We start from the raw sequence: 26,044 nt of genomic DNA on the forward strand, positions 1-26,044 counted from the left end.
TACACTGTCCTCATCAAACACTCCTAGGACAGGTACAGTACGGGGGGTTAGATACAGAGTAAAGCTCCCTCTACACTGTCCACATCAAACACTCCCAGGACAGGTACAGTACGGGGGTTAGATACAGAGTAAAGCTCCCTCTACACTGTCCCCCATCAAACACTCCCAGGACAGGTACAGTACAGGGTTAGATACAGAGTAAAGCTCCCTCTACACTGTCCCCATCAAACACTCCCAGGACAGGTACAGTACGGGGTTAGATACAGAGTAAAGCTCCCTCTACACTGTCCCCCATCAAACACTCCCAGGATAGGTACAGTACGGGGGTTAGATACAGAGTAAAGCTCCCTCTACACTGCCCACATCAAACACTCCCAAGACAGGTACAGTACGGGGGGTTAGATACAGAGTAAAGCTCCCTCTACACTGTCCCATCAAACACTCCCAGGACAGGTACAGTACGGGGGTTAGATACAGAGTAAAGCTCCCTCTACACTGTCCCATCAAACACTCCCAGGACAGGTACAGTACGGGGGGTTAGATACAGAGTAAAGCTCCCTCTACACTGTCCCCCATCAAACACTCCCAGGACAGGTACAGTACGGGGGTTAGATACAGAGTAAAGCTCCCTCTACACTGCCCCCCATCAAACACTCCCAGGACAGGTACAGTACGGGGGGTTAGATACAGAGTAAAGCTCCCTCTACACTGTCCCATCAAACACTCCCAGGACAGGTACAGTACGGGGGTTAGATACAGAGTAAAGCTCCCTCTACACTGTCCCATCAAACACTCCCAGGACAGGTACAGTACGGGGGTTAGATACAGAGTAAAGCTCCCTCTACACTGTCCCCATCAAACACTCCCAGGACAGGTACAGTACGGGGGGTTAGATACAGAGTAAAGCTCCCTCTACACTGTCCCCCATCAAACACTCCCAGGACAGGTACAGTACGGGGGTTAGATACAGAGTAAAGCTCCCTCTACACTGTCCCCATCAAAAAAAAAACGGGTTAGATACAGAGTCAAGGTCTCTCTTGGGTGGGTGAGGTTAAAATTGGGTCTAGTGTTTCAGAAGGTTCTGAATTTTGACCCTGAATGGGATGGGGAAGGAAGGGAGGAATCTGAACAGCTACCTCAGACAAACAGACACAAATGGGAAACTGGCAGTTAAGACTCCAGGCCTAATTTGGGAGCACCTAATAACTCCCACTTCACGTGAGTTAGGGAGAGTCGGAATGTTTCAAAGTTCAGATCTTTACAACATTTCATGCTGACTTTTTGTCTCCCCTACAACCCTCCCTATCTCTGTAACCTCCTCCAGCCCCTACAACCCTCTGATTCCGGCCTCTTGTCCATCCCCCGATTCCCATCGCTCCACCATTGGCGGCCGTGCCTTCAGCTCCCTGGGGCCCTAAGCTCTGGAATTCCCTCCCTAAACCTCTCCGCCTCTCTCTCTCCTCCTTTAAGACGCTCCTTAAAAACTGACCTCTTTGACCGAGCTTTTGATCGCCTGTCCCTAATATCTCCTTATGTGGCTCGGGGTCAAATTCTGTCTGATTTACCCTCCTGTGAAGCACCATGGGGACGGTTTACTGTTAAAGGTGCTAGAGAAATGCAAGTTGTTCTTTACAGAAAAAAAGTGTTTTGGAATTTGAAGAAAATCTTGTTTTTTTTAAATGTATTTGTTAAAAGAATTACCTATGATGACTATCTATGATCAGGGTTTGGGGTGGAATTTATTTTTTATAAGGAATTAACGTAGGATCTTTGAGAATAGCCTGTGGGATTTAACAGTTACCAGGTTGGATAGCACAAGATGGGGGGAGAATTGGCCTCAGTGCCCGGTGCAGGGAGAGGAGAATCAGCTATCCAGTGACACCGCCGGTAGACACAGAGACGTGCAGCCATCAGGCAAGGAGAGAATGGGGGGGGGGAGGAGAGAGAGAGCTCGAGGGGGAGGGAGACAGGGCGAGGGAGGCAGAGGGGAGGGAGAGAGAGAGAGAGGGGGGAGGGCCAGAGAGGGAGGGAGGGGGAGAGAGAGGAAAGGGGGTGGGAGAGAGAAGGAGGGAGTGAGAGATAGTGGGAGAGAGAGAGAGTGGGAAGGACAGAGAGAGAGAGAGAGTGTATGAAGGGAGGTGAAGAGAGAGGGGGGGAGGGGAGTGGAAGAGAGGGAGAGAGAGGGCGGGAAGGAGGGAGAGGAGGGGAAGTGAGACGGGGGGGGGGGGGAGGGAGGAGCGGAGAGGCAGTGGAGAGCGGAGGGGGAGAGGGAGGGGACGGGGAGAGGGAAGAGCAAAGGAGAGAGAGAAAGGAAGCCACTGGTGGTCACAGTGCCGAAGGAACCTGTAGCCAGTGAGAGTCAATGCACGAGAGGGTTGGTGGGTGAGGGGTGGTTGACCTAAAACAAAATCACACACAAGCACAACTGACTGACTAGAAACTGGAAGAGTCTGCTGTTATTATGTACACGGATGGTTTGGTGTAGAAACATTTTTGTTTACACAGTATTGTATCTCAGGGAAGGCCACTGGGATTAGCTTCTTATCAAGACTGTCAGCTTGGCTCATTCACTGCCACTCTCCGTTATCCAGACAGAATGTGATGGGTTTCTTCTGGGACTCAAGTTCCCCCCGCACCATCCCACCTCCCCCCAACCCTAGTCTAGGCTGACACTCCCTCCAGTACTGCACTGTCGGAGGGTCAGTACTGAGGGAGTGCCGCGCTGCCGGAGGGTCAGTACTGAGGGAGTGCTGCACTGTCAGAGGGTCAGTACTGAGGGAGTGCTGCACTGTCGGAGAGTCAGTACTGAGGGAATGCTGCACTGTCAGAGGGTCAGTACTGAGGGAGTGCAGCACTGTCAGAGGGTCAGTACTGAGGGAGTGCTGCACTGTCGGAGGTGCCGTCTTTCAGATGAGACATTAAACCGAGGCCCCCGTCTGCCCTCTCGGGTGGGTGTAAAAGATCCCACGGCCACTATTGGAAGAAGAGCAGGGGAGTTCTCCCCGGTGTCCTGGGGACAATATTTATCCCTCAACTAACCGGCCAATAAAACCCCAAATTCACCATACCTCATCTCATCAGTCCTGGGATCTTACTGTGCCCAGAATGGCTCCCTCGTTTGCTTACAGAACAACAGTCACTGCACTTTAAAGAAATGCATGAGACACAAGCTGCTATGGTACTGAGTGGTGATGAGGCACTTTTACTTTTAAAGAGCTGTCCTCACAGTGCACCACAGTAAAAGTCAAAGTTCAGGGAGATGCTCTCAGGCAAGGCCTGCAGTTTGTACCCTTTCTAATGCTGCTGCCCTCAGTCACTGCAGGGGGGCGGCAGGGACTGTAACCCAGTGATACCCGAGAGGGAGACCACTGTGCCATTACATTTCTACTGGAGTTGTTTTCATGAGAATTGAGTGTGAAATAAAGTGAAATGTGAACTGGAATGGTGGGTTCAAGATTGCACTCTCTTCCAATTCATGATCTCTTCACTGCCTTCGGGTCTGGCAAATCCTCGATTCTAAAATCCTCATCCTCCTGTTCAAATCCCTCCATGGTCTCCTCGCCCCTCCATATCTCTGTAACCTCCTCCAGCCCCTACAACCCTCCCTATCTCTGTAACCTCCTCCAGTCCCTACAACCCTCCCTATCTCTGTAACCTCCTCCAGCCCCTAGAACCCTCCCTATCTCTGTAACCTCCTCCAGTCTCTAAAATCCTCCCTATCTCTGTAACCTCCTCCAGTCCCTACAACCCTCCCTATCTCTGTAACCTCCTCCAGCCCCTACAACCCTCCCTATCTCTGTAACCTCCTCCAGCCCCTACAACCCTCCCTATCTCTGTAACCTCCTCCAGTCCCTACAACCCTCCCTATCTCTGTAACCTCCTCCAGCCCCTAGAACCCTCCCTATCTCTGTAACCTCCTCCAGCCCCTACAACCCTCCCTATCTCTGTAACCTCCTCCAGTTTCTACAATCCTCCCTATCTCTGTAACCTACTCCAGCCTCTGCAACCCTCCCTATCTCTGTAACCTCCTCCAGCCCCTACAACCTTCCCTATCTCTGTAACCTCCTCCAGTCTCTACAATCCTCCCTATCTCTGTAACCTCCTCCAGCCTCTGCAACCCTCCCTATCTCTGTAACCTCCTCCAGCCCCTACAACCTTCCCTATCTCTGTAACCTCCTCCAGCCCCTACAACCTTCCCCATCTCTGTAACCTCCTCCAGTCTCTATGATCCTCCCTATCTCTGTAACCTCCTCCAGCCTCTACAACCCTCCCTATCTCTGTAACCTCCTCCAGCCCCTACACCCTTCCCTATCTCTGTAACCTTCTCCAGCCCCTACAACCTTCCCTATCTCTGTAACCTCCTCCAGTCTCTACAACCCTCCCTATCTCTGTAACCTCCTCCAGCCCCTACAACCCTCCCTATCTCTGTAACCTCCTCCAATCCCTACAACCCTCCCTATCTCTGGAACCTCCTCCAGCCCCTACAACCCTCCCTATCTCTGTAACCTTCTCCAGGCCCTACAACCTTCCCTATCTCTGTAACCTCCTCCAGTCTCTACAACCCTCCCTATCTCTGTAACGTCCTCCAGTCCCTACAACCCTCCCTATCTCTGTAATCTCCTCCAGCCCCTACAACCTTCCCTATCTCTGTAACCTCCTCCAGCCCCTACAACCTTCCCTATCTCTGTAACCTTCTCCAGCCCCTACAACCTTCCCTATCTCTGTAACCTCCTCCAGTCTCTACAATCCTCCCTATCTCTGTAACCTCCTCCAGCGCCTACAACCCTCCCTATCTCTGTAACCTCCTCCAGCCCCTACAACCCTCCCTATCTCTGTAACCTCCTCCAGTCTCTACAATCCTCCCTATCTCTGTAACCTCCTCCAGCGCCTACAACCCTCCCTATCTCTGTAACCTCCTCCAGCCCCTACAACCCTCCCTATCTCTGTAACCTCCTCCAGCCCCGACAACCCTCCCTATCTCTGTAACCTTCTCCAGCCCCTACAACCTTCCCTATCTCTGTAACCTCCTCCAGTCTCTACAATCCTCCCTATCTCTGTAACCTTCTCCAGCCCCTACAACCTTCCCTATCTCTGTAACCTCCTCCAGTCTCTACAACCCTCCCTATCTCTGTAACGTCCTCCAGTCCCTACAACCCTCCCTATCTCTGTAATCTCCTCCAGCCCCTACAACCTTCCCTATCTCTGTAACCTTCTCCAGCCCCTACAACCTTCCCTATCTCTGTAACCTCCTCCAGCCCCTACAATCCTCCCTATCTCTGTAACCTCCTCCAGCGCCTACAACCCTCCCTATCTCTGTAACCTCCTCCAGCCCCTACAACCCTCCCTATCTCTGTAACCTCCTCCAGCCCCTACAACCTTCCCTATCTCTGTAACCTTCTCCAGCCCCTACAACCTTCCCTATCTCTGTAACCTTCTCCAGCCCCTACAACCCTCCCTTTCTCCGTAACCTCCTCCCGACCCTACAACCCTCCGAGATCTCTGCACTCCCTCCAATTCCGGCCTCTTGTCCATCCCCCGATTCCCATCGCTCCACCATTGGCGGCCGTGCCTTCAGCTCCCTGGGGCCCTAAGTTCTGGAATTCCCTCTCTAAACCTCTCCGCCTCTCTCTCTCCTCCTTTAAGACGCTCCTTAAAACCGACCTCTTTTACTGAGCTTTTGGTCGCCTGTCCCTAATATCTCCTTATGTGGCTCGGGGTCAAATTCTGTCTGATTTACGCTCCTGTGAAGCACCTTGGTGGCATTTTACTAGGTTAAAGGGTGCTATATGAATGCAGAATGTTGATAAGCCACCCCTGAAGCTTTGCTTCCTAACAGATCGCGCTCTTTGTGCGCGAGCTTAGACAGTTAGTGCTGACAGGTGATTGCCTGTGGAACATAGGAGCAGGAGTAGGCCATTCAGCCCATCAATATGATCATGGCTGATCTTCCACGTCAATGCCTTTTCCCACACTATCCTCATATCCCCTTATGTTATTTGTATTTAGAAATCTGTCAATCTCCGTTTTAAACATACTCAATGACTGAGCGTCCACAGCCCTCTGAGTAAAGAAATTTCTCCTCATCTCTGTCCTACGTGGCTTCACCCTTATTTTGAAATTGTGTCAATTGAGTTCAATAATTTCAGAACATGACGGGCCCCCCATTTTACTTTTATTTTTAGCTTTTCTTTCTTTTTCCTTTTTAAAATTTTTTTTGTGTTTATTTTATTTTATTTCATCTTAGTTTGTTCAGTTTGCTTAGCCACTGTTTTTTTCCTGTTTGTACTTGCGGCTGTTCAATTTTCAGTCCGTTAACACCCTTTCTGTACTAATGCTTTGTCTTTCAACACACCATTAACATATCTTTGCTCCATGACCTTCTGGTCAGCTATTCTGTGACCTTGTCCTATCTACACCTTCTCCTTTGTTATCTCTTGCCCCACCCCCGCTTTACTTGCTTATAACCTTTTACATTTCTAATATTTGCCAGTTCTGATGAAGGGTCACTGACCTGAAACGTTAACTCTGCTTCTCTCTCCACAGATGCTGCCAGACCTGCTGAGTGGTTCCAGCATTTCTTGTTTTTATTTGAAATTGCGTCCCCTGGTTCTAGACTCCCCAGCCAGGGGGAAACATCCTAGCTGCATCTACCCTGTCTATCCCTTTAAGTATTTTGTAGGTTTCAATGAGATCACCTCTCATTCTTCAAAACTCTAGAGAATACAGGCCCAGTTTCCTCAATCTCTCTTCACAGGACAGTCCCGCCATCCCTGGAACAGTAGCATACTACGGGGGAATTTATAACGGAGAACAAAGAAATGGCAGACCAATTAAATACATCCTTTGGTTCTGTCTTCACAAAGGAGGACACAAATTACCTCCCAGAAATGTTGGGTCACATAGGGTCTAGTGAGAAGGAGGAACTGTATGAAATCAGTATTAGTAGAGAAATGGTGACAGGGAAATTGACGGGACTGAAGGCCGATAAATCCCCAAGGCCTGATAATCTACATTCCAAAATACTTAAGGAAGTGGCCCTAGAAATGGTAGGTGCATTGCTGATCATTTTTCAAAATTCTACAGACTCTGGAACAGTTCCAATGGATTGGAGGGTAGCTAATGTAACCCCACTATTTAAAAAAGGAGGCAGAGAGTAAACAGTGAATTATAGACCAGTTAGTCTGACATCAGTAGTGGGGAAAATACTAGAGTCCATTATAAAAGATGTAATAGCAGAGCACTTGGAAAACAATGACAAGATTGGACAAAGTCAACATGGATTTATGAAAGGCAAGTCATGCTTGACAAATTTACTGGAATTTTTTGAGGATGTAACCAGTAGAATAGATAAGGGAGAACCAGTGGATGTGGTGTATTTGGACTTTCAGAAGGCTTTCGATAAGGTCCCACATAAGAGATTAGCGTGCAAAATTAAAGCACATAGGAATGTGGGTAAGGTACTGACATGGATAGAGAACTGGTTGGCAGACAGGAAACAAACAGTAGGAATAAACAGGTCTTTTTCCGAGTGACAGGCAGTGACTAGTGGGGATCAGTGATAGGACCCCAGCCATTCACAATATATATTAATGATATAGATGAGGGAATTAAATGTAATATATTTGCAGATGACATAAAGCTGGGTGGGAGTGTGAGCTGTGAGGAGGATGCAGAGAAGCTCCAGTGTGATTTTGACAGGTTGAGTGAGTGGGCAAATACATGGCAGATGCAGTATAATGTGGATAAATGTGAGGTTATCCACTTTGGTGGCAAAAACAGAAAGGCAGATTATTATCTGAACGGTGATAGATAGGTGCAACGAGATCTGGGTGTCCTTGTGCACCAGTAGCTGAAAGTAAGCATGCAGGTGCAGCAGGCAGTTAGGAAGACAAATGGTATGTTGGTCTTCATAGTGAGAGGATTTGAGTACAGGAACAAGGATGTCTTGCTGCAATTATACAGGGCCTTAGTGAGACCACATCTGGAGTATTGTGTGCAGTTTTGGTCTCCTTATCTGAGGAAGGATGTTCTTGCTATAGAGGGAGTGCAGCGAAGGTTCACCAGACTGATTCCTGGGATGGTGGGACTGATGTATGAGGAGAGATTGAGTCGGTTCGGATTATATTCGCTGGAGTTCAGAAGAGTGAGGGGGGATCTCATAGAAACCTATAAAATTCTAACAGGACTGGACAGACTAGATGCAGGAAGGATGTTCCCGATGGCGGGGGAGTCCAGGACCAGGAGTCACAGTCTAAGGATAAGTGGTAAGTCTTTCAGGACTGAGATGAGGAGGGATTTCTTCACCCAGTGAGTGGTGAACCTGTGGAATTCTCTACCACGGAAAGCAGTTGAGGCCAAATCATGAAATACATTCAAGAAAGAGTTAGATATAGTTCTTAAGGCTAATGGGATCAAGGGATACGGAGAGAAAGCCAGAACAGGTTACTGAGTTTGGATGATCAGCAATGATCGTATTGAATGGCGGAGCAGGGTTGAAGGGCCGAATGGCCTACCCCTGCTCCTATTTTTCTATGTTTCTATCATTCTGGTGACTCTGCACTGCACCCCCTTCAAGGACAATATCTCCTTCCTGAGGTGTGGGGCCCAGAACTGAAGACAGTTACTCCAGATGGAGCCCAACACTGAGTTGCAGGATTGAGAGTTGATGCCTTGCTCAATCTAACAACACTGGAGAGCACACAGTGCCAGCTCCCAACAGTCATGTGTGGAGCATCTACGCCAGTACGGAATGAATGGGCCGAATGGCCCATTCTCTGGGCTGCGAACCTGGTGTCATTCTATGGAAAGTTCTCTCTCGTTGAACCAACCGTTTTTATTTTGGTACTTGCATGGTTAAAATTAGAATTCTGACACAGAGGTAAAAAAAAAGGGTGCAACCCAGCCCAGGAAGTTGGTTGAACTTGGCTGTGAGTTATCTGAGTCATATCTCAGGCACTGTACTCAGCCAATACAATCAGCAGCGAATGAAAGGAGGGGCAGCAATCAGGTCTGGGCTGTACAGTGTGACAGGCACCAGCAGAACTGGTTGGCAGCCTATTCCTCCCCTTCCCTGCCCCCACTCCCAATCCCGCCACCGATCCCAAGCGAATTTAAATCGAATCACATTTCTCTTCACAAACACCGACCCTCTCCCCAGCCCAAGAACTAATGGGTAATGATGGCACCACAGAGGCACAACAACAGAAACCTGCATTTATGTAGCACCTGTAACGAAAGCAAAATGCCCCCAAGGTGCTTCCCAGGAGTGTAAATCAGACAGAATTTGACCCCGAGCCACATAAGGAGATATTAGGGACAGGCGATCAAAAGCTCGGTCAAAGAGGTCGGTTTTTAAGGAGCGTCTTAAAGGAGGAGAGAGAGAGGCGGAGAGGTTTAGGGAGAGAATTCCAGAGCTTAGGGCCCCAGGCAGCTGAAGGCACGGCCGCCAATGGTGGAGCGATGGGAATCGGGGGATGGACAAGAGGCCGGAATTGGAGGAGCGTAGAGATCTCGGAGGGTTCTAGGGGCTGGAGGAGGTTACAGAGATAGGGAGGGGGCGAGGAGGCCATGGAGGGATTTGAACACAAGAGTGAGGATTTCAAAATCAAGACGTTGCTTTACTGTGAGCCAGTGTGGGTCCACGAGCACAGTGGATGATAGGGGAATGGGACTCAGTGCAAGTTAAGACATGGGCAGCAGAGTTTTCAATGTCCTTAAGTTTACAGAGAGTAGAATGTGGGAGACCAGCCAAGAGTGTGTTGGAATAGTCAGGTCTAGAGGTTACGAAGGCATGAATGAGGGTTTCAGCAGATGAGCTGAGACAGGGGTGAAGTCGGGTAACATTACAGTGGTGAAAATATACGATCTTAGTGATAGCGTGGATATGAGGTTTGGAAGCTCATCACCAAGTCTGCAAACAAACTGGGTTAATCTCAGACAGTTGCCAGGGAGAGGGATAGAGTTAGTTGTTATGGAATGGCAGTTGGAGCGGGGACTGAAAACAATGGCTCCAGTCTTCCCAATATTTAGTTGGAGTAAATTTCTGCTCATCCAGTACTGGAAGTTGGATTATCAGTCTGATAATTTAGTAACAGTGGAGGAGTCGAGGGAAGTGGTGGTGAGGTAGAGCTGGGTGTCGTCAGTGTACATGTGAAAACTAACGGTGTGCTCAGGAGACGATGCAAATAATATTCACTGGAATGACACCAGAACTGCGAGGTTATAACTAACAGGAAAGATTGAACAGGCTGGGGGTCTTTTCTCTAGAAAAGAGAAGGCTGAGGCGGGGACCTGATAGAGGGCATTAAAATGATGAAGGGGGTTCGATAGGGTCGACATAGAGAAGACAGAGTCATAGAGCTTTACAGCACAGAAATAGGCCCTTCGGCCCAACGCGCCTGCGCCAACCATCAAGCACCCGTCCTAACTAATCCCATTTCCGTAGCCTTGTATGTTATGGCTTTTCAAGTACTGCCTCTACCACCCCTTCTAGCAGTGTGTTCCAGATTCCAAACACCCTCTGGGTGAAAGAATTCTTCCTCAAATCCCCTATAAACCTCCTGCCCCTTACCTTAAATCTATGCCCCCTAGGTATTGACCTCTCTGCTAAGGGAAAAAGTTTCTTCCTTTCTATCCTATCTATGCCCCTCATAATCTTGTATACCTCACTCAGGTTCCCCCTCAGCCTTCTCCGCTCCAAGGAAAACAACCCCAGCCTATCTTCATAACTGAAATGCTCCAGCCCAGGCACATCCTGGTGAATCTCCTCTGCACCCTCTCCATTGCAATCACATCCTTCTTATAGTGTGGTGACCAGAACTGTACACAGTACTCCAGCTGTAGACGTTTCCACTTGTGACTGGGGGGGGTGGTACCAGAACTAGGGGACCATCAATATAAGACAGTCACTAATAAATCCAATGGGGAATTCAGGAGAAACTCCTTTACCCAGAGAGTGGGGGGAATGTGGAACTCACAACCACAGGGAGTGGTTGAGGTGAATAGTATCGATACATTTAAGGGGAAGCTGGATAAACACATGAGGGAGAAAGGAATAGAAGGATATGGTGATAGGGTGAGATGGCGAGGGGGTGGGAGGAGGCTCGTGTAGAGCAGAAACACCAGCACAGAGTGGACGGGCCAAATGGCCTGTTTCTGTGCTGCCCACCTTGTCCAGAAAAGTAGAACAAGAGAACAGGATCTCTGCTTGAAGGAGGGGTTCAATTCAAAATTGAACTGTATTTCACTGAGTGAGCGGGGAATCGGGGAAACAGACACTGAAGGGAGACGGTGGATGCTGCTAATAATGATCCATTCAAACCCAAATCAGATCATGGCTAATCTTCGCCTGCAACTCCACCTTCCTGCAACATCCCTCCATTCCTTTAGTACCCAAACATCTGTCAATCTCAGTCCTGAACATACTCAACGACTGAGCTTCATGGGGCAGAGAATTCCAAAGATTCACAACCAGCTGAGCGAAGAAATCTGGAACCGGGGGAAATTTTGGCACAGAAGGAGGCCATTCAGCCCATCGTGTCCATGCTGACTGGAGAAAAAAACTAGCCGCCCAATCTAATCCCACCTTCCAGCATCTGGTCCGTAGCCTTGCAGGTTACAGCACCTCAGGTACATGTCCAGGTACTTTTTAAATGAGTTGAGGGTTTCTGCCTCCACCACCGATCTGGGCAGTGAATTCCAGACACCCACCACCCTCCGGGTGAAAAAGTTTTACCTCATGTCCTCTCTAATCCTTCTACCAATCGCCTTAAATTTGTGCCCCCTGGTAATTGACCTCTCCACCGGGGGAAACAGGTCCTTCCTGTCTACTCTAACTGGGCCCCTCATAATTTTGTACACCTCAATTAAGTCACCCCTCAGCTTCCTCTGTTCTAAGGAAAACAACCCTAGCCAATCCAATCTTTCTTCACAGCTACAACTTTCAAGCCCTGGCAACATTCTTGTAAATCTCCTCTGTACTCTCTCCAGAGAAATTATGTCCTTCTTATAATGTGGCGACCAGAACTGTACGCAATACTCCAGCTGTGGCCTAACCAGCGTTTTATACAGTTCCAGCATTAGATCCCTGCTTTTGTATTCTATACCTCAGTCACATTCCCCTTTCATTTTACTGACCAGTCTGCCATGCAGGACCCTATCAAATGCCTTACTAAAATCCATGTTGACCACATCCATTGCACTAACCTCATCGATCCTTCTTGTTACTTCCTCAAAAAACTCAATTAAGTTAGTAAGACATGTCCTTCCCTTAACAAATCCATGCTGACTATCCCTGACTAATCCGTGCCTTTCTAAGTGGCAGTTTATCCTGTCTCTCAGAATAGATTCTAACAATTTACCCGCCACCGAGGTCAGACTGGCCTATAATTATTTGGCCTATCCCTCGCATCCTTTTTAAACAATGGTACAACGTTAGCAGATCTCCAATCATCTGGTACCTTGCCTGTATCTAGTGAGGATTGGAGCATGATCCTCAGCACATCCGCTATTTCCTCCCTAGCTTCCTTTAACAACCGGGGATGCAATTCATCCGGCCCTGGTGACTTATCCACTTTCAAGGATGTCAGACCCTCTGGTACTTCCTCTCTCATTATGCTTATCATATCTAATATTTCACACTCCTCCTCTTAAACTACAATGTCTGCATCAACCCTCTCCTTTGTGAGACAAAAAACTCATTAAGAAGCCACATTTTCTGCATCCATGCATAAGTTCCCTTGTACATCTCTGATAGGCCCTACCCTTTCCTCAGTTATCCTCTTGCTCTTAATGTACTGATAAAACATCTTCGGGTTTTCCTTGATTTTACCTGCCAATAATTTTTCATGTTCTCTCTTTGCTTTTCTAATTTCCTTTTTTCCTTCACCCCTGCACTTTCTATACTCCTCTAGGCTTTCTAAAGTATTAAGATTTTTGTGATCGTCATAAGCTTTCTTTTTCTGCTTTAACTTACCCTGTAAGTTTCTAGATAACCAGGGGTTCTGGATTTGGCTGTACCACCCTTAATCTTTGTGGGGAGATGTCTACAATGTGCCCTTAGAATCTCGCTTTTGAATGCCTCCCACTGGTTTGCCACTGATCTTCCTTCAAGTAGCTGTATCCAGTCCACTTTCACCAGGTCACCTCTCAGCTTTGTAAAATTTGCCTTCCTCCAATTTAGAACTTTTACTCCTGTTTTATCTTTGTTCTTTTCCATGATTATGCTAAAACTAACTGTATTATGGTCACTATCTCCAAAATGGTCACCCACTGTTACGTCCTCCGCTTGCCCAGCTTCACGCTGCCCTTGAGGTGGCTGTGGTAGGGAAGAGGCGGTTGCCTTCTGGAACGTGTCTTTGCAAAGCAGGTGTGCAAAGAGATGCAATGGTTTTTGTCGAGGTTCATCCCAAGCAGCTCTGTAACACAGGAGTCTGTGCTCTACGGGCTGTTCCCAGGGACGCACACTGAGATAAACATCAACTGCTGCTGGAGGACCATCAATTCGGTGAAAGACGCCCTTTGATCTGCCCGAAACTTGCTGGTCTTCCACGACCGAGTGTTGCAGACTGGCACATTCCAAGGTCCATGACTATGTGCTGAAGCTTGGGGCAGCCACTGCAAAGGCTCAATGGGGAAGGACCACTGTGTAAGGTCCTCCCGCCATAGTGAACTGAGGGGCTGGACCCATGGGAAACCCCTCGGACAGTATACACCAAATATGGGTTTGCTGTAAAATGTAATGGCATATAAAATGGAATGGAAGGATTGTGAGGCAACTCACTCCTGTATTGAAGAAAACTGAATTCCTTTGCACTTTTTGGAATGTCAAACTGGTGCTGTTTTGAACTGTGTTGTAATGTATTTTTTTACAGATTTTTAGGAGTAAAGTATATTTTTGGGAAAAAAAATTGATACGTGCTGGTTAAAAATGTAGAACAATTTTGTTCCCTCTGTGCCCTTCACACTGTTTGTATCCCAGTTGATATTGGGGTAGTTGAAATCCCCAACTATTATTGCCCTATAGTTTTTACACTCAGAAATCTGCCTACATATTCATTCTTCTACCTCCCTCTCACTATTTGGGGGTCTATAGTACACTCCTAGTAATGTGGCTGCCCCTTTTTTAATTCTGAGCTCCACCCAGAAGGCCTCATTTGACGATTTGTTTAGCATATCATCCCTCCTCAAAGCTGTTATTGATTCCTTAACTCATAATGCTACACTCCCTCCTTTTTACCTCTGTCTCTATCTCGCCTGAAAACTCTATATCCAGGCACGTTGAGCTGCCGTTCTTGCCCCACTTTAAGCCAAGTTTCCGTTATAGCAACGATGTCATGTTGCCATCTGTGCCCTCAGCTCATCGGCTTTATTTACTATACTCCTTGCATTTAAATAAATACCCTTTAGCACTGCCAAATTCCTGTGCTGTACACTTTTTAATCTTTGTTTTTTCTGTCTTTCACTCGCTAATTTTCTGCCTCCTGTTCCCTGCCCTGAAATTGTCCTATCTAAGACTGCGCTCAGGTTCCCATCCCCCTGCAAAGCTAGTTTAAACCATCCCCAACAGCACTGGCAAACCTTCCAGCAAGGATATTTGTCCCAGTCCTGTTCAGGTGCAGACCTTGTACAGGTTCCACCTTCCCCAGAACTGGTCCCAAAAATCCGAAGCCCTCCCTCCTGCACCATCTCTCCAGCTACACATTCATCTGGTGTATTTTCCTATTCCTATACTCACTAGCATGTGGCCTTGGGAGTAAGCCGGAGATAACTACCTTTGAGGTCCTTCTTGCAAATCCCGTTCCTAACTCCCTAAACTCAGTCGACAGGACATCATCCCTCTTTCGTCCTATATCATTGGTATCAATGTGGACCACGACCTCCGGCTGTTCACCCTCGCCCTCCAGAATGCTCTGTAGCCGCTCGGTGATATCCACGACCCTTGCACCAGGGTCAGTACTGAGGGAGCGCCGCGCTGTCAGAGGGTCAGTACTGGGTGAGTGCCACGCTGTCGGAGGGTCAGTACTGAGGGAGTGCCGCACTGTCGGAGGGTCAGTTCTGAGGGAGTGCCGCACTGTCGGAGGGTCAGTACTGATAGAGCGCCGCACTGTCGGAGGGTCAGTACTGAGGCAGTGCCGCACTGTCGGAGGGTCAGTACTGAGGCAGTGCCGCACTGTCGGAGGGTCAGGACTGAGGGAGTGCCGCACTGTCGGAGGGTCAGTACTGAGGGAGTGCCGCACTGTTGGAGGGTCAGTACCGAGGGAGTGCCGCACTGTCGGAGGGTCAGTACTGAGGGAGTGCCGCGCTGTTGGAGGGTCAGTACTGAGGGAGTGCCGCACTGTCGGAGGGTCAGTACTGAGGCAGTGCCGCACTGTCGGAGGGTCAGTACTGAGGCAGTGCCGCACTGTCGGAGGGTCAGGACTGAGGGAGTGCCGCACTGTCGGAGGGTCAGTACTGAGGGAGTGCCGCACTGTTGGAGGGTCAGTACCGAGGGAGTGCCGCACTGTCAGAGGGTCAGTACTGAGGGAGTGCCGCACTGTCAGAGGGTCAGTACTGAGGGAGCGCCGCACTGTCGGAGGGTCAGTACTGAGGCAGCGCCGCGCTGTCAGAGGGTCAGTACTGGGTGAGTGCCACGCTGTCGGAGGGTCAGTTCTGAGGGAGTGCCGCACTGTCGGAGGGTCAGTACTGAGGCAGTGCCGCACTGTCGGAGGGTCAGTACTGAGGGAGTGCCGCACTGTCGGAGGGTCAGTTCTGAGGGAGTGCCGCACTGTCAGAAGGTCAGTACTGAGGCAGTGCCGCACTGTCGGAGGGTCAGTACTGAGGGAGTGCCGCACTGTCAGAGGGTCAGTACTGAGGGAGTGCCGCACTGTCGGAGGGTCAGTACTGAGGGAGTGCCGCACTGTCAGAAGGTCAGTACTGAGGCAGTGCCGCACTGTCGGAGGGTCAGTACTGAGGGAGTGCCGCACTGTCAGAGGGTCAGTTCTGAGGGAGTGCCGCACTGTCGGAGGGTCAGTACTGAGGGAGTGCCGCACTGTCAGAGGGTCAGTACTGAGGGAGTGCCGCACTGTTGGAGGGTCAGTACCGAGGGAGTGCCGCACTGTCAGAGGGTCAGTACTGAGGGAGTGCCGCACTGTCAGAGGGTCAGTACTGAGGGAGTGCCGCACTGTCGGAGGGTCAGTACTGAGGGAGTGCCGCGCTGTTGGAGGGTCAGTACCGAGGGAGTGCCGCACTGTCGGAGGGTCAGTACTGAGGGAGTGCCGCACTGTCGGAAGGTCAGTACTGAGGGAGTGCCGCACTGTCGGAGGGTCAGTACTGAGGGAGTGCCGCACTGTCAGAGGGTCAGTACTGATAGAGCGCCGCACTGTCGGAGGGTCAGTACTGAGGGAGTGCCGCACTGTCAGAGGGTCAGTACTGAGGGAGTGCCGCACTGTCGGAGGGTCAGTACCGAGGGAGTGCCGCACTGTCGGAGGGTCAGTACTGAGGTAGTGCCGCACTGTCAGAGGGTCAGTACTGAGGGAGTGCCGCACTGTCAGAGGGTCAGTACTGAGGGAGTGCCGCACTGTTGGAGGGTCAGTACCGAGGGAGTGCCGCACTGTCGGAGGGTCAGTACTGAGGTAGTGCCGCACTGTCAGAGGGTCAGTACTGAGGCAGTGCCGCACTGTCGGAGGGTCAGTACTGAGGGAGTGCCGCACTGTCGGAGGGTCAGTACTGAGGGAGTGCCGCACTGTCAGAGGGTCAGTACTGAGGGAGTGCCGCACTGTTGGAGGGTCAGTACTGAGGCAGTGCCGCACTGTCGGAGGGTCAGTACTGAGGGAGCGCCGCACTGTCGGAGGGTCAGTACTGAGGCAGTGCCGCACTGTCGGAGGGTCAGTACTGAGGGAGTGCCGCACTGTCAGAGGGTCAGTACTGAGGGAGTGCCGCACTGTTGGAGGGTCAGTACCGAGGGAGTGCCGCACTGTCGGAGGGTCAGTACTGAGGGAGTGCCGCGCTGTTGGAGGGTCAGTACTGAGAGAGTGCCGCACTGTCAGAGGGTCAGTACTGAGAGAGTGCCGCACTGTCAGAGGGTCAGTACTGAGGGAGTGCCGCACTGTCAGAGGGTCAGTACTGAGGGAGTGCCGCACTGTCGGAGGGGCAGTACTGAGGTAGTGCCGCACTGTCAGAGGGTCAGTACTGAGGGAGTGCCGCACTGTCAGAGGGTCAGTACTGAGGGAGTGCCGCACTGTCAGAGGGTCAGTACTGAGGGAGTGCCGCACTGTCGGAGGGTCAGTACTGAGGGAGCGCCGCACTGTCAGAGGGTCAGTACTGAGGGAGTGCCGCGCTGTTGGAGGGTCAGTACTGAGGTAGTGCCGCACTGTCAGAGGGTCAGTACTGAGGGAGTGCCGCGCTGTTGGAGGGTCAGTACTGAGAGAGTGCCGCACTGTCAGAGGGTCAGTACTGAGGGAGTGCCGCACTGTCAGAGGGTCAGTACTGAGAGAGTGCTGCACTGTCGGAGGGTCAGTACTGAGGGAGTGCCGCACTGTCGGAGGGTCAGTACTGAGGGAGTGCCGCACTGTCAGAGGGTCAGTACTGAGGGAGTGCCGCACTGTTGGAGGGTCAGTACCGAGGGAGTGCCGCACTGTCGGAGGGTCAGTACTGAGGGAGTGCCGCACTGTCGGAGGGTCAGTACTGAGGGAGTGCCGCACTGTCAGAGGGTCAGTACTGAGGGAGTGCCGCACTGTTGGAGGGTCAGTACCGAGGGAGTGCCGCACTGTCGGAGGGTCAGTACTGAGGGAGTGCCGCACTGTCGGAGGGTCAGTACTGAGGGAGTGCCGCACTGTCAGAGGGTCAGTACTGAGGGAGTGCCGCACTGTTGGAGGGTCAGTACCGAGGGAGTGCCGCACTGTCGGAGGGTCAGTACTGAGGGAGTGCCGCGCTGTTGGAGGGTCAGTACTGAGAGAGTGCCGCACTGTCAGAGGGTCAGTACTGAGAGAGTGCCGCACTGTCAGAGGGTCAGTACTGAGGGAGTGCCGCACTGTCAGAGGGTCAGTACTGAGGGAGTGCCGCGCTGTTGGAGGGTCAGTACTGAGGGAGTGCCGCACTGTCAGAGGGTCAGTACTGAGGGAGTGCCGCACTGTCGGAGGGTCGGTACTGAGGGAGTGCCGCGCTGTCAGAGGGTCAGTACTGGGTGAGTGCCACGCTGTCGGAGGGTCAGTACTGAGGGAGTGCCGCACTGTCGGAGGGTCAGTTCTGAGGGAGTGCCGCACTGTCGGAGGGTCAGTACTGAGGCAGTGCCGCACTGTCGGAGGGTCAGTACTGATAGAGCGCCGCACTGTCGGAGGGTCAGTACTGAGGCAGTGCCGCACTGTCGGAGGGTCAGTACTGAGGCAGTGCCGCACTGTCGGAGGGTCAGTACTGAGGGAGTGCCGCACTGTCAGAGGGTCAGTACTGAGGGAGTGCCGCACTGTTGGAGGGTCAGTACCGAGGGAGTGCCGCACTGTCGGAGGGTCAGTACTGAGGGAGTGCCGCGCTGTTGGAGGGTCAGTACTGAGAGAGTGCCGCACTGTCAGAGGGTCAGTACTGAGGGAGTGCCGCACTGTTGGAGGGTCAGTACCGAGGGAGTGCCGCACTGTCAGAGGGTCAGTACTGAGGGAGTGCCGCGCTGTTGGAGGGTCAGTACTGAGAGAGTGCCGCACTGTCAGAGGGTCAGTACTGAGGGAGTGCCGCACTGTCAGAGGGTCAGTACTGAGGGAGTGCCGCGCTGTTGGAGGGTCAGTACTGAGGGAGTGCCGCACTGTCAGAGGGTCAGTACTGAGGCAGTGCCGCACTGTCGGAGGGTCAGTACTGAGAGAGCGCCGCACTGTCAGAGGGTCAGTACTGAGGGAGTGCCGCACTGTCGGAGGGTCGGTACTGAGGGAGTGCCGCGCTGTTGGAGGGTCGGTACTGAGGGAGTGCCGCGCTGTTGGAGGGTCGGTACTGAGGGAGCGCCGCACTGTCGGAGGGTCAGGACTGAGGGAGTGCCGCACTGTCGGAGGGTCAGTACCGAGGGAGCGCCGCACTGTTGGAGGGTCAGTGCTGAGCGAGTGCTGAACTGTCGGAGGGTCAGTACTGAGGGAGTGCTGCACTGTCGGAGGGTCAGTGCTGAGCGAGTGCTGAACTGTCGGAGGGTCAGTACTGAGGGAGTGCTGCACTGTCGGAGGGTCAGGACTGAGGGAGTGCCGCACTGTCGGAGGGTCAGTACCGAGGGAGCGCCGCACTGTTGGAGGGTCAGTGCTGAGCGAGTGCTGAACTGTCGGAGGGTCAGTACTGAGGGAGTGCTGCACTGTCGGAGGGTCAGGACTGAGGGAGTGCCGCACTGTCGGAGGGTCAGTACCGAGGGAGCGCCGCACTGTTGGAGGGTCAGTACTGAGGGAGTGCTGCACTGTCGGAGGGTCAGTACTGAGGGAGTGCTGCACCATCGGAATGGCCAACCGTTCAACCTGAGACTGTGACCGCCATGTTCCAGACTCACCAGTCAGGGGGAAAACAGCCTCTCAGCATCGACCTTGTCAAACCCTCTCAGAACGTCAATGCGATCATCTCTCATTCTTGTAAACCCCAGTTAATACAGGTCCATTCTACTCAATCTCTCCTCATAGGACAGCCCTCTCATCCCAGGAACCAATGTGGTGAACCTTCAGTGTAACATTTCAGGTCTCTGACCCTTTGTCTGATCTGGAAGATGTCTGAGATGTAACAGGGTTTAAGTGAGCACAGACCCAGGGATAGGGGAAAAGGTCAGGTCTGCAATATGGTGGAAGGCAGGAAAGCTTAAATAAGCAAAGGGATGATGGTGCAAGGCAGAAGGAAATGGTAATGGGACGAGTGAGCAAACAGGAGATGGATCTAGGGGAGGTGTAAATGGCAACAGCAGAACCATTACCAGCATCTGCAGTCTGATCAGTGCTCAGCATATTGGATGGCTCACTAAGGACATCTTGTGTCAGATGTTCAGTACTGCAGCTAAAGAGAGACTCTGCATTTATATAGTGCCTCAGGATATGGTGCTTTAAGCCAATGAAGTACTTCAGAAGTGGAGTCACTGTTGTAATGTAGGAAACGCAGCAGCCAATTTACACACAGCAAGATGAAAGTGTGAAAATAGATAAGTCCCCTGGGCCAGATGGGATTTATCCTAGGATTCTCTGGGAAGCTAGGGAGGAGATTGCAGAGCCTTTGTCCTTGATCTTTATGTCGTCATTGTCGACAGGAATAGTGCCGGAAGACTGGAGGATTGCAAATGTTGTCCCCTTGTTCAAGAAGGGGAGTAGAGACAGCCCTGGTAATTATAGACCTGTGAGCCTTACTTCGGTTGTGGGTAAAATGTTGGAAAAGGTTATAAGAGACAGGATTTATAATCATCTTGAAAAGAATAAGTACATTATAGATAGTCAGCACGGTTTTGTGACGGGTAGGTCGTGCCTCACAAACCTTATTGAGTTTTTCGAGAAGGTGACCAAACAGGTGGATGAGGGTAAAGCAGTGGATGTGGTGTATATGGATTTCAGTAAGGCGTTTGATAAGGTTCCCCACGGTAGGCTATTGCAGAAAATACGCAAGTATGGGGTTGAAGGTGATTTAGAGCTTTGGATCAGAAATTGGCTAGCTGAAAGAAGACAGAGGGTGGTGGTTGATGGCAAATGTTCATCCTGGAGTTTAGTTACTAGTGGTGTACAGCAAGGATCTGTTTTGGGGCCACTGCTGTTTGTCATTTTTATAAATGACCTGTAAGAGGGTGTAGAAGGGTGGGTTAGTAAATTTGCGGATGACACTAAGGTCGGTGGAGTTGTGGATAGTGCCGAAGGATGTTGTCGGGTACAGAGAGACATAGATAGGCTGCAGAGCTGCGCTGAGAGATGGCAAATGGAGTTCAATGCGGAAAAGTGTGAGGTGATTCACTTTGGAAGGAGTAACAGGAATGCAGAGTACTGGGCTAATGGGAGGATTCTTGGTAGTGTAGATGAACAGAGAGATCTTGGTGTCCAGGTACATAAATCCCTGAAAGTTGCTACCCAGGTTAATAGGGCTGTTAAGAAGGCATATGGTGTGTTAGCTTTTATTAGTAGGGGGGTCGAGTTTCGGAGCCACGAGGTCATGCTGCAGCTGTACAAAACTCTGGTGAGACCGCACCTGGAGTATTGCGTGCAGTTCTGGTCACCGCATTATAGGAAGGATGTGGAAGCTATGGAAAGGGTGCAGAGGAGATTTACTAGGATGTTGCCAGGTATGGAGGGAAGGTCTTACGAGGAAAGGCTGAGGGACTTGAGGTTGTTTTCGTTGGAGAGAAGGAGGAGGAGAGGTGACTTAATAGAGACATATAAGATAATCAGAGGGTTAGATAGGGTGGATAGTGAGAGTCTTTTTCCTCGGATGGTGATGGCAAACACGAGGGGACATAGCTTCAAGTTGAGGGGTGATAGATATCGGACAGATGTGAGAGGTAGTTTCTTTACTCAGAGAGTAGTAAGGGCGTGGAACGCCCTGCCTGCAGCAGTAGTAGACTCGCCAACTTTAAGGGCATTTCAGTGGACATTGGATAGACACATGGATGAAAATGGAATAGTGTAGGTCAGATGGTTTCACAGGGCGGCGCAACATCGAGGGCCGAAGGGCCTGTACTGCGCTGTAATGTTCTAAATTCTAAATCCCACAAACAGCAATGTGATAATGACCCGGATCATCTGTTTTTAGTGATGTTGGTTGAGGGATAAATATTGTCCCCAGGAAACCGGGGAGAACTCCACTGCTCTTCTTCCAATAGTGGCCGTGGGATCTTTTACACCCACCCGAGAGGGCAGACAGGGCCTCGGTTTAATGTCTCATCTGAAAGACGGTACCTCCGACAGTGCGGCACTCCCTCAGTACTGACCCTCCGACAGTGTGGCGCTTCCTCAGTACTGACCCTCCGACAGTGCGGCACTCCCTCAGTACTGACCCTCCGACAGTGCGGCACTCCCTCAGTACTGACCCTCCGACAGTGCGGCACTCCCTCAGTACTGACCCTCCGACAGTGCGGCACTCCCTCAGTACTGACCCTCCGACAGTGCGGCACTCCCTCAGTACTGACCCTCCGACAGTGCGGCACTCACTCAGTACTCACCCTCCGACAGTGCGGCACTCCCTCAGTACTGACCCTCCGACAGTGCGGCACTCCCTCAGTACTGACCCTCCGACAGTGCGGCACTCCCTCAGTACTGACCCTCCGACAGTGCGGCACTCCCTCAGTACTGACCCTCCGACAGTGCAGCACTCCCTCAGTACTGACCCTCCGACAAGCGGCACTCCCTCAGCACTGACCCTCCGACAGTGCGGCACTCCCTCAGTACTGACCCTCCAACACTGCGGCACTCCCTCAGTACTGACACTCCGACAGTGCGGCACTCCCTCAGTACTGACCCTCCGACAGTGCGGCACTCCCTCAGTACTGACCCTCCGACAGTGCGGCAGTCCCTCAGTACTCACCCTCCGACAGTGCAGCACTCCCTCAGTACTGACCCTCCGACAGTGCAGCACTCCCTCAGTACTCACCCTCCGACAGTGCGGCACTCCCTCAGTACTGACCCTCCGACAGTGCGGCACTCCCTCAGTACTCACCCTCCGACAGTGCGGCACTCCCTCAGTACTGACCCTCCGACAGTGCGGCACTCCCTCAGTACTGACCCTCCGACAGTGCGGCAGTCCCTCAGTACTCACCCTCCGACAGTGCAGCACTCCCTCAGTGCTCACCCTCCGACAGTGCAGCACTCCTCAGTACTCACCCTCCGACAGTGCGGCACTCCCTCAGTACTGACCCTCCGACAGTGCAGCACTCCCTCAGTACTCACCCTCCGACAGTGCGGCACTCCCTCAGTACTGACCCTCCGACAGTGCGGCACTCCCTCAGTACTCACCCTCCGACAGTGCGGCACTCCCTCAGTACTGACCCTCCGACAGTGCGGCACTCCCTCAGTACTGACCCTCCGACAGTGCGGCAGTCCCTCAGTACTCACCCTCCGACAGTGCAGCACTCCCTCAGTGCTCACCCTCCGACAGTGCAGCACTCCTCAGTACTCACCCTCCGACAGTGCGGCACTCCCTCAGTACTGACCCTCCGACAGTGCGGCACTCCCTCAGTACTGACCCTCCGACAGTGCGGCAGTCCCTCAGTACTCACCCTCCGACAGTGCGGCACTCCCTCAGTACTGACCCTCCGACAGTGCGGCACTCCCTCAGTACTGACCCTCCGACAGTGCAGCACTCCCTCAGCGCTGGCATTGCTGGTCCACATTATGGGGCTCAGGTCTCTGAATGGCTGTTTGAACGCTCCACCGTACCTCTATGGCAGAAGTGTTACCTGGGAACATTGGCCATCTGTTTATGAACGGTAGCATAGTCTAGTGAGGTATTGGACAGTCAAAGTATTGAATGTGTCTCCATGAAAGTAAATTAGATATGAAAAGAGCAGTTGTTAAAAATACATTCAATTTTGTGTACTTACTAAAATAAACTCAGCAATGTCACAGCAGGTCAGCGAGTATCTGGAAAGAGAAAGAACAGATTAAGAACTTTCCTTGAAAAAATCTTTCTTCCATTTAAGCCTGTGTCTCACCGTTTACAGATATCACATGAGAATCTTTGACGACGTTTCATCAACGGCAAAACCACTTCACATCTTGAACTGGACTGGACTGAGCTGGACAGGACAGGACTGGACTGGACTGGACTGACTGAACTGGACTGGGCTGAGCTGGACAGGACAGGACAGGACTGGACTGGACTGACTGAACTGGACTGGGCTGAGCTGGACAGGACAGGACAGGACTGGACTGGACTGACTGAACTGGACTGGGCTGAGCTGGACAGGACAGGACTGACTGAACTGGACTGGGCTGAGCTGGACAGGACAGGACAGGACTGACTGAACTGGGCTGGGCTGAGCTGGACAGGACAGGACTGGACTGACTGAACTGGGCTGGGCTGGGCTGAGCTGGACAGGACAGGACAGGACAGGACAGGACAGGACTGACTGAACTGGACTGGGCTGAGCTGGACAGGACAGGACAGGACTGGACTGGACTGACTGAACTGGACTGGGCTGAGCTGGACAGGACAGGACAGGACTGGACAGGACTGGATTACACTGGACAGGACTGGACTGACTGAACTGGACTGGGCTGAGCTGGAGAGGACAGGACTGGACTGGACAGGACTGGATTACACTGGACAGGACTGGACTGACTGAACTGGACTGGGCTGAGCTGGACAGGACAGGACAGGACTGGACTGGACTGACTGAACTGGGCTGGGCTGAGCTGGACAGGACAGGACAGGACAGGACAGGACTGGACTGGACTGACTGAACTGGGCTGAACTATAATGGACGGGACTGGATTACACTGGACAGGACTGGACTGACTGAACTGGACTGAACTATAATGGATGGGACTGGACAGGACTGGACTGGGATGGGCTGGACTGACTGACTGAACTGGACTGGGCTGAGCTGGACAGGACAGGACTGGACTGGACTGGACTGACTGAACTGGACTGGGCTGGGCTGAGCTGGACAGGACAGGACAGGACAGGACTGGACTGACTGAACTGGACTGAACTATAATGGATGGGACTGGACAGGACTGGACTGGGATGGGCTGGACTGACTGACTGAACTGGACTGGGCTGAGCTGGACAGGACAGGACTGGACTGGACTGGACTGACTGAACTGGACTGGGCTGGGCTGAGCTGGACAGGACAGGACAGGACAGGACTGGACTGACTGAACTGGACTGAACTATAATGGATGGGACTGGACAGGACTGGACTGGGATGGGCTGGACTGACTGACTGAACTGGACTGGGCTGAGCTGGACAGGAGAGGACTGGAATGGACTGGGCTGAACTATAATGGACTGAACTGGACTAGGCTGAACTGGACTGGGCTGAGCTGGACAGGACTGGACTGGGCTGAACGATAATGGACTGAACTGGACAGGACTGGACTGGAATGGACTGAACTGGACAGGACTGGACTGGGCTGAACGATAATGGACTGAACTGGACAGGACTGGACTGGAATGGACTGAACTGGACAGGACTGGACTGGGCTGAACGATAATGGACTGAACTGGACAGGACTGGACTGGAATGGACTGAACTGGACAGGACTGGACTGGGCTGAACGATAATGGACTGAACTGGACTGGGCTGAACTATAATGGGCTGAACTGGACAGGACTGGGCTGGACAGAACTGGAATGGAGTAGACTGGGCTGAACTGGAATGGACTGGACTGGACTTGACGAAAGTGGACTGGACTAGATATTCTGAAGTGGAAGAGCACGGTTCCAATGACGTCATAGCCACATGACGTCACCGCAACAGTCTCATGACGTCATTCCCCGTGCCAGCTCCGCGAAGCTCTGGTCAAATCTCCCGCCACGAAGAGCCAAGGGCGCGGAGGCTGCCGGGAGCTGTCAGCTGACCCGGACAGTTTTAAGGAGGCGATCAATCAATCTGGAAATTTCTGTCAGCACAGTCCTGCTGAACAGCGGGTCCCGCAACAACAAACAAAACAACTCCCTCTCAGAATCTGAAGAAAGATCGTCGCCTGATTCGGTTCCTGCTGCTTAACCGCCTATCTATTTAAAACATAAATTCACATACATAGATAATCTTAACCCACACCCCGGGAATACTGAAAAAGTCTGAGAGGGAACGCGGTCAATTTACGTCATGTTCCGCTGGTCGCGTGTGCGGAGAAATTTAAAATAAATATGTAAGTCCAAAGGCGGGGAGAGAGAGAAAAAAAATAATAATAATCAGCCGCTCCTCCTTAAGGGGAGGCGGTGCTTGAGGTTGATTGACGTGACGGCGGGCCAATCGGAAGCGTGAGGCCCGGCGGCCGCGCCGGGGGGAGCCAATCGGAACAGTGAAGGGGCGGGCGGGCGAGGAGGCGTGTGCGCATACAAGAGGGGCACCGGGTGCGGGCTGAATAGTCTGGACCTCCCAGCGGTTAGCGGAGTCCTCCCAGTATCCAGGACTCTGGGCAGAGAG

At 51.8% G+C, this 26,044-nt stretch overlaps 1 long non-coding RNA gene across 1 annotated transcript in view; it reads right to left on the reverse strand.

Annotated features, from left to right (window-relative positions):
* LOC137355874 (uncharacterized) overlaps positions 1-25,808 on the reverse strand; it is a 72,511-nt gene extending 46,703 nt beyond the window's left edge. The window contains exons 1-2 of the long non-coding RNA XR_010970972.1: positions 25,721-25,808; positions 23,489-23,528 (exon numbers count right to left, since the gene is read on the reverse strand). This is a non-coding gene — a long non-coding RNA (uncharacterized lncRNA). The remainder of the gene's footprint in view (positions 1-23,488; positions 23,529-25,720) is intronic.
* Positions 25,809-26,044: the final 236 nt, after the last annotated feature.

Source organism: Heterodontus francisci, chromosome 44 (genome assembly GCF_036365525.1).
Source record: "Heterodontus francisci isolate sHetFra1 chromosome 44, sHetFra1.hap1, whole genome shotgun sequence".
NCBI lineage: Eukaryota > Metazoa > Chordata > Chondrichthyes > Heterodontiformes > Heterodontidae > Heterodontus > Heterodontus francisci.